The following is a 9,645-nucleotide window of genomic DNA, read 5'->3' as shown; positions in this document are numbered from 1 at the left end:
GGACATAACTTTGGGCTTTGTTGATTTACTACGTGATGATTTTATTGAAAAAGATCGAAGCCGTGGTATTTATTTCACTCAAGATTGGGTTTCTATACCAGGTGTTCTGCCCGTAGCTTCGGGGGGTATTCACGTTTGGCATATGCCTGCTTTGACCGAGATCTTTGGAGATGATTCCGTACTACAATTCGGTGGAGGAACTTTAGGACACCCTTGGGGAAATGCACCGGGTGCCGTAGCTAATCGAGTAGCTTTAGAAGCATGTGTAAAAGCTCGTAATGAGGGACGTGACCTTGCCCGCCAGGGTAATGAAATTATCCGCGAGGCTGGCAAATGGAGTATGGAACTAGCTGCTGCTTGTGAAGTATGGAAGGAGATCAAATTTGAATTCGAAGCAATGGATACTTTAGATAAATAAAATTTGAATTCGAAGCAATGGATACTTTGTAATCCAGTAATTACTGTTGGTTTGTTGAATTGCAATTAAACTCGGCCCAATCTTTTACTAAAAGGATTGAGCCGATCCTAAAGATTGGTGTATTCTTTTCTATCCTATTCGTTCCGTGTTGGAATAGAAACTTATTGTATTAGTAGACGAGATTTTATTGTATTAGTAGACGATATTTTACGAAAAAGGTTCTTGATAGGAGAAAAATTTCTTTTTTCAATTTTTTCAGTGCGAATTTTACACAACATAGGGAAATCGCTATTTCTAATTGAAAATTTATATTTATAATTGAAAAGAAAAAAGTAAAGTATCATATATCATATATAATGAACTGATACTCCAGGTTCTCACAAACGAGAATCCTTTACTTCAATATTCACTCATTATTAGTTTAATGATTGTATCCATTATGCGTATTCCGATAGGAAATAAATGATTTTTTTTTTTTCATCAAATGACTATTCATCTATTATACTTTACATCTAAATAGAGGCAAGAAAACTCTATGGAAAAATTATGGTTCAATTTTATCTTGTCTAAGGGGGAATTAGAATACAGATGTGGGCTAAGTAAATCAATGGATAGCCTTGGTCCTATTGAAAATACTAGTGTAAACGAAGACCCGGTTAGAAATGATATGGATAAAAACATTCATGGTTGTAGTGACAGCTCTAGTTATTACAGTAAGGTTGATCATTTAGTTGGCGTCAAAGACATTCGGAATTTCATTTCTGATGACACCCGAATTAGGGTTTTAATTAGGGATAGTAATCAGGATAATGATAGTAATCAGGATAATTATTCTCTATATTTTAATAGTGAAAATCAAATTTTTGAGATTGACAATGACGATCCCCACTATGATTTTAACTTGTATGATACTAACTATAGTTGGAATAATCACATTAAGAGTTGTATTAACTCTTATCTTCGTTCTCAAACCTGTATTGATAGTTCCATTTTAAGTGGTAGTGACAATTACAATGATAGTTATATTTATAATTGCATTTGTGGTTACATTTGTGTTGAAGGTGGAAATAGTAGTGAAGACAATGGTTTAACTCTAAAAGAAAGTTGCGCAAATGGTAATGATTTAACTCTAAAAGAAAGTTGCGCAAATGGTAATGATTTAACTCTAAAAGAAAGTTGCGCAAATGGTAATGATTTAACTCTAAAAGAAAGTTGCGCAAATGGTAATGATTTAACTCTAAAAGAAAGTTGCGCAAATGGTAATGATTTAACTCTAAAAGAAAGTTGCGCAAATGGTAATGATTTAACTCTAAAAGAAAGTTGCGCAAATGGTAATGATTTAGAAAGGCCTAAAGATTTCAAGCATTTGTGGGTTCTATGCGAAAATGAAGATTGTTATGGATTAAATTATAAGAAATTTCTTAAGCCAAAAATGAATATTTGTGAATACTGTGGATATCATTTGAAAATGAGTAGTTCAGATAGAATCGAACTTTCGATTGATCCAGGTACTTGGGATCCTATGGATGAAGACATGATCTCTCTGGATCCCATTGAATTTCAGTATGACGAAGATGGTATTGATTATGATCCATTTCAGTCTGACGAAGATGGTATTGATTATGATCCATTTCAGTCTGACGAAGATGGTTCTGACGAAGCTGACGAAGATGGTTCTGACGAAGCTGACGAAGATGGTTCTGACGAAGCTGACGAAGATGGTTCTGACGAAGCTGACGAAGATGGTTCTGACGAAGCTGACGAAGATGGTTCTGACGAAGCTGACGAAGATGGTTCTGACGAAGATGGTATTGATTATGATCCATTTCAGTCTGACCAAGAAGAGCCTTATATGGATGGTATTGATTCTGATCCATTTCAGTATGACGAAGATAAAGTTCAGTATGACGAAGATAAAGTTCAGTATGACAAAGATAAAGTTCAGTTTGACAAAGATAAAGTTCAGTATGACAAAGATAAAGTTCAGTTTAACAAAGATAAAGATGGTATTAATTATGATCCATTTCAGTTTAACAAAGATAAAGATGGTCTTGATTCTGATCCATTTCAGTATGACGAAGATAAAGTTCAGTATGACAAAGATAAAGTTCAGTTTGACAAAGATAAAGTTCAGTTTGACAAAGATAAAGTTCAGTTTGACAAAGATAAAGATAAAGATGGTATTGATTATGATCCATTTCAGTTTGACAAAGATAAAGATGGTATTGATTCTGATCCATTTCAGTATGACGAAGATGGTATTGATTCTTATCCGTTTGAGTATGACGAAGATGGTATTGATTCTGATCCGTTTGAGTATGACGAAGAGCCCTATAAAGATCGTCTTGATTCTTATCAAAGAGAGACAGGATTAACTGAGGCTATTCAAACAGGTACGGGTCAACTAAACGGTATTCCTATAGCAATCGGGGTTATGGATTTTCAGTTTATGGGGGGTAGTATGGGATCCGCAGTAGGCGAGAAAATCACCCGTTTGATCGAATATGCTACCAATAATTTTTTGCCTCTTATTCTAGTGTGTGCTTCCGGAGGAGCACGCATGCAAGAAGGAAGTTTGAGCTTGATGCAAATGGCTAAAATATCTTCTGCTTTATATGATTATCAATCAAATAAAAAGTTATTTTATGTATCAATTCTTACATCTCCTACTACTGGTGGAGTGACCGCGAGTTTTGGTATGTTGGGGGATATCATTATTGCTGAACCCAATGCCTATATTGCATTTGCGGGTAAAAGAGTAATTGAGCAAACATTGAATATAACAGTACCTGAAGGTTCACAGGAGGCTGAATATTTATTCCATAAGGGTTTATTCGATCCAATCGTACCACGTAATCCTTTAAAGGGTGTTCTGAGTGAGTTATTTCAGTTCCACGGTTTTTTTCCTTTGAATCAAAATTCAATCAAGTAGAGTCTTAAGTTAAATTATTTTCTTTGTAGTGAAAAGGCAGTTAGTTAGTTTATCAGAATCAAAGTCAAAGCCCGCATAATGGGCTTTGACTTTGTGACATAAAATGGAATTGTCGAAAAACGAATTTTATCTTGCTCTATTGCGTATGTTTATATAATTCAAATATAGAAAAAATATAAATATAGAGTTTTGCATCTTTCTATATCTCCCGAGAATTCTATTTTTACTAAAAATCCCTGTTCTTGGATCGGATTCTAACGAATCGAATCTTTCGACAATTTGTAATAAACTCTTTCTCAATTTGTAATAAACTCTTTCTTTATTAAATTCAAATTAGAAATTAAAATTAGAAGACAAGAACAATAGAATAATAATAATAAGAAAAGTAGGAATAAAGTAAGATAATAAAGAAAGTGGATTATCTTATCATACACCTATTTTATTTCATTTAGAAAGATGGGCAAGTCCCTTTATTTAATTCTACATTCCTTGCACTTATTAGATAAGATATATATATTAGATATATATACTCGCTTAGATATACTTAGTATTTAGATATACTTAGTATTTAGATATACTTAGTATAATATTTAGATATACTTAGTATTTAGATATACTTAGTATAATATTTAGATATACTTAGTATTTCGATATACTTAGTATAATATTTAGATATACTTAGTATAATATACGAATTATAATATAATTATTATAAGATATATTTATAACTAACTTTATAACTAACAATATAACAATAACAGGTACGAATATTAAATTGAGGTACCCATTTTATGACAATTCCCTCTATTTTTGTGCCTTTAGTAGGCCTAGTATTTCCGGCAATTGCAATGGCTTCTTTATCTTTGTATGTTCAAAAAACTAAGATTTTTTAGATTCGATGGGGCCAAGGCCAAGACCAAATCTTATCTATTTTTTTTTTCACGACTTAGATGCCACGGATATCTATTTAGTAGAATATTGTATAACATCCATCCGGCTTCCCCGAACATAAATGAAAAAGCTCCTCTTATGCATACGTAAACATGATATAGGGGTAAATGAATTATAGCAAGTGGATCGGTACCGGACGAATGTATGAAATTAAAGTCTATATATCTAGTAGATCTGTATAGGGGATCATATAAAGGGGATGATTTTAGATCTAAGCAATTTGATGAATTACTTCTAAAAGTTCATATCAAAATAGCACTAGTTGATGAGAGTTACTTCGGAAACAAAAAAAGTAAAGTCAAATTTTTTTGCTTATTTTCTCAATTCCAATAAAATGCAACTGGATCTAGTATGTATGAGTTGGCGATCAGAATCTATATGGATAGAATTTATAGTGGGGTCTCGAAAAACAAGCAATTTCTGCTGGGCCTTTATTCTTTTTTTTGGTTCATTAGGGTTTTTATTAGTTGGAACTTCTAGTTATCTTGGTAGGAATTTGATATCTTTATTTCCGTCTCAGCAAATAGTTTTTTTTCCACAAGGAATCGTGATGTCTTTCTATGGGATCGCGGGTCTCTTTATTAGTTCCTATTTGTGGTGCACGATTTTTTGGAATGTAGGTAGTGGTTATGATCGATTCGATAGAAAAGAGGGAATAGTATGTATTTTTCGTTGGGGTTTTCCTGGAAAAAATCGTCGCATCTTTCTACGATTCCTTATGAAAGATATTCAGTCCATCAGAATAGAAGTTAAAGAGGGTATTTATGCTCGGCGTGTCCTTTATATGGAAATCAGAGGCCAGGGGGCCGTTCCCTTGACTCGTACTGATGAGAATTTGACTCCACGAGAAATTGAGCAAAAAGCTGCTGAATTGGCCTATTTTTTGCGTGTACCGATTGAAGTCTTTTGAAATGAATTGCAGAATAAATGCTTTCTCGGCAGGAGGAAAAAACTCAAGACAAGAAGCCTCTTTTTTCTATAGCAGAACTAAACTGAAGTTTCTTAAGAATGCCCACTCGAACCAAAGAAGACGTATACGGAAGAGTCATAACATAAAACAAAACTGTTTTTTTTTTTTTGTCCACAAAAATTGTTTTTTATGCGTCTGTAAATGTAAAACCACTCAACTTAATTCAGTAACAAAACAAGCAAGAAATCGAAATAATGGATTCATCTCATATATCAAAGTATTTCGAAATATTTAACTTTTTATTTTCAATATTTGGAGTTGATACGTTAGATACAGATAGATTATATCTTGTAAATTTTCTCTACTTTCCTTTTGTCAATCAGCCCCTCCCCTTTTATCCTTTCTTTTGTGCTCCTTAAGAACTAAACAAGTAGATTTCTTTCTTATAACATAATGATAAATGTAATGATAACTTTTCTGTCTTTTTTTGTCACTCATTTTTGATCATCATAATATTTTTCATAATTTTTTTTTTTTCAATTATTCCCGGACTCTAGACTATATACAGTCTAGATAACCCGCGAAAATTTTTCGACATATTTGATTGATATCTTGATATAGACAGGGAGCTCCTTCGTCTCAAAATCTGAATAGAATAATCTTTATTATTTGAAGCGGTTCTTTCGGGCAGTTATCGAAAGAGGGCAATTGCTTCGAATTTGATCAATTGAGATATCTGGAAACAATAATATATATATATATTTCATTCGAACATTCGAATTCAAAGTGGATTCTTATTTTCTATTTCTGTACTCTTTTTAGATTCAAGGACTAAGCACTGAATCAAAAAAAAAAAAAACAGAGAATAGATTCATGGGCCCCTACCTTATAATTTATCTTATAATTTATAATATAATGAAAGTCATGCTTGATAGAAAGATTAGATCACATAAAGTCAACGAATGAGGTGGGTTCATTAACAATTCACAGATGAAAAAATGGCAAAAAAGAAAGCATTCACTCCCCTTCTATATTTTGCATCTATAGTATTTTTGCCCTGGTGGATCTCTCTCTCATTTAATAAAAGTCTGAAATCTTGGATTACTAATTGGTGGAATACTAGGCAATCCGAAACTTTTTTGAATGATATTCAAGAAAAAAGTATTCTAGAACAATTCATAGAAGTAGAGGAACTCCTCCTGTTGGACGAAATGATAAAAGAATACCCGGAAACACATCTACAAAAACTTCGTATAGGAATCCACAAAGAAACGATCCAATTGATCAAGATGCACAATGAGGATCGTATCCATACGATTTTGCACTTCTCGACAAATCTAATCTGTTTCGTTATTCTAAGTGGTTATTCTATTTTGGGTAATGAAGAACTTGTTATTCTTAACTCTTGGGTTCAAGAATTCCTATATAATTTAAGCGACACAATAAAAGCTTTTTCTATTCTTTTATTAACTGAGTTCTGTGTCGGATTCCATTCGCACCACGGTTGGGAACTAATGATTGGCTATATCTACAAAGATTTTGGATTTGCTCATAATGATCAAATTATATCTGTTCTTGCTTGTACCCTTCCAGTCATTCTAGATACAATTTTTAAATATTCGATCTTTCGTTATTTAAATCATGTATCGCCGTCACTTGTAGTTATTTATCATTCACTGACTGACTGAAAAATGATTCACGGATTCAATTAGAATCTTTCTTACTTTGTATATAAGCAAAGAATGCAAAGTCGTACTTACTTTACTCTTTCTACCCATCAGGGGAATACAATTCCTCCTCTATTTCAGTAAATTTTTTTTTTTTTCAGTAAAAGTAAATAGCAGAATCGTGGATAGGGAACTATACTAGTGACCTACCTAATTTTATTGTAGAAATTTTCGGGATCAATGATTGTACCATGCAAACTAGAAATACTTTTTCTTGGATAAAGGAGGAGATTACTCGATCCATTTCCGTATCGCTCATGATCTATATAATAACCGGGGCATCCATTTCAAATGCATATCCCATTTTTGCGCAGCAGGGGTATGAAAATCCACGAGAAGCAACTGGGCGTATTGTATGTGCCAATTGCCATTTAGCTAATAAACCCGTGGATATTGAGGTTCCACAAGCGGTACTTCCTGATACTGTATTTGAAGCGGTTGTTAGAATTCCTTATGATATGCAACTGAAACAAGTTCTTGCTAATGGTAAGAAAGGGGCTTTGAATGTGGGTGCTGTTCTTATTTTACCGGAGGGGTTTGAGTTAGCCCCACCTGATCGTATTTCGCCCGAGATGAAAGAAAAGATAGGCAATCTGTCTTTTCAGAACTACCGCCCCACTCAGAAAAATATTCTTGTGATAGGTCCTGTTCCTGGTCAAAAATATAGTGAAATCACCTTTCCTATTCTTTCCCCAGACCCTGCTAGTAATAAGGATGTTCATTTCTTAAAATATCCCATATACGTAGGCGGAAATAGGGGAAGGGGTCAGATTTATCCCGACGGGAACAAAAGTAACAATACAATTTATAATGCTACGGCAACAGGTATAGTAAGCAAAATCATACGAAAAGAAAAAGGGGGGTACGAAATAACCATAACGGATGCATTGGATGGACATCAAGTGGTTGATATTATCCCCCCAGGACCAGAACTTCTTGTTTCAGAGGGTGAATCTATCAAACTTGATCAACCATTAACAAGTAATCCTAATGTGGGTGGATTTGGTCAGGGGGATGCAGAAATAGTACTTCAAGATCCACTACGTGTCCAAGGCCTTTTGTTCTTCTTGGCATCTATTGTTTTTGCACAAATCTTTTTGGTTCTTAAAAAGAAACAATTTGAAAAGGTTCAAGTGTCCGAAATGAATTTCTAGATCCGTGGATTTATCAACATCAAATTTGTAAAAAAGAACAAATTCTTCCTGGCAATTAGGTTAGGTATGATGAAAAAAGTATGAAAAGTCTTTTGCTTGTTTATATTCTTTCTCTAGGAATTACTTTTACCGCATTCAAAATCTGTATATTGTGAAGAAGACTATTTGTCTTTACCCCTTCTTTTCTTTTTTCAATCTAAATGGGAGGGGTGTAATTATATCCCTATTGTCAGATTGAAATGTCACAGAATGGGTTTTGTTTTCTAAATTCAATTTGATTAGATACTAAACATAAGATAAGTAAGCGGAGAATAGAAAGGAAGGATAAATGAGGGGAACAAATAATTACAGGGAGTATTCTTCGTCTTCCTAGCCTTCGGCACAAGAAAAGGATGTGTAAAATTCCTTTTCTTGTGTCGAAATAATAACAATTCCGGATCCCATTCGTCAAAGATTTCTATTCTTAGTTTATATTTTTCCAGATTTTTCAGAACCCTTTATTTTTTTAGATTTACTTATAATAGATAATAGATTATAATAGATAATAGAATAAGTAATAAAGTAATCGAATAAGTAATAAGGATAATATAATAAGTATAAAATAAGTATAAATAAGTATAAAATAAGTATAAGTATAAATAAGTATAATATAATATAATAAGTAATGGACAACCAAAAAAAAGAGAAGGAATCCTTTTTTTTATAAATATAAAATAGAAGCAAGGCGATGAACTTATAAAAAAATTTCAAACTTTGATGAAATACTAAAATAAATAGAGTAAGGTTAGACTAGTCTAGAAAGGGTTTGCTTGATATCTGGTCGACAGAAAAAAAAAAGAAATATTAAAATTAAATATTAAAATATTAAAATTAAATATTAAAAAAAATTAAATATTAAAATTAAATATATATTGTGATTGTGTCATCCAGGAAAAGGAAATTGAGTGATTCCTTTTTTTCTTCTAACCTTGAAAGTATCGATAGATACTATCGAAGAACAGATGCTATGAATCAATTAATCGAGTTCATTTTTCAAAAACATCATCGGAAAAAGTGATCTATTTGTTGTCATTTATATTTATACGAACAAAATATTATGATCATTAAGAATTCAACGGGACCCCTCCTCGCGAATCAGACAAAGAAAGAGGAGGCGGGCCCCGTTGAGTTCTTACACTTTCATGCCTATAACTTAGTTCATCCCATTATTACATATTACAGGGACGAACCCAATCCAGAATATGAACCATAAAAGAAAATACCTATTAAACCGATCACAGGAATACCAGTTACCGTACCTATTATCCAAAGAGGAATCCTTCCAGTAGTATCGGCCATTTATCCCGCTTCCCTCCACATTTCATCAAGTGGTCATGCTAAAGACATAAACAGTCATAGATAATTATGAGATGCAATCCTTCCGAATGGGATAAGAGAATTCCTACTATTATTTAGTATTCTACTACTCTTTTTTTCTTAATTGAAGAAATAATTGGAAAATAAAACAGCAAGTACAAAAATGAGTAATAACCCCCAGTAGAGACTGGTACGAT

This window comes from Durio zibethinus, unplaced genomic scaffold (assembly GCF_047325235.1).
Source record: "Durio zibethinus cultivar Kanyao isolate XHJ-2024 unplaced genomic scaffold, ASM4732523v1 HiC_scaffold_135, whole genome shotgun sequence".
Classification (NCBI taxonomy): Eukaryota; Viridiplantae; Streptophyta; class Magnoliopsida; order Malvales; family Malvaceae; genus Durio; species Durio zibethinus.
Note: the sequence above shows the minus strand (reverse complement) of the source record.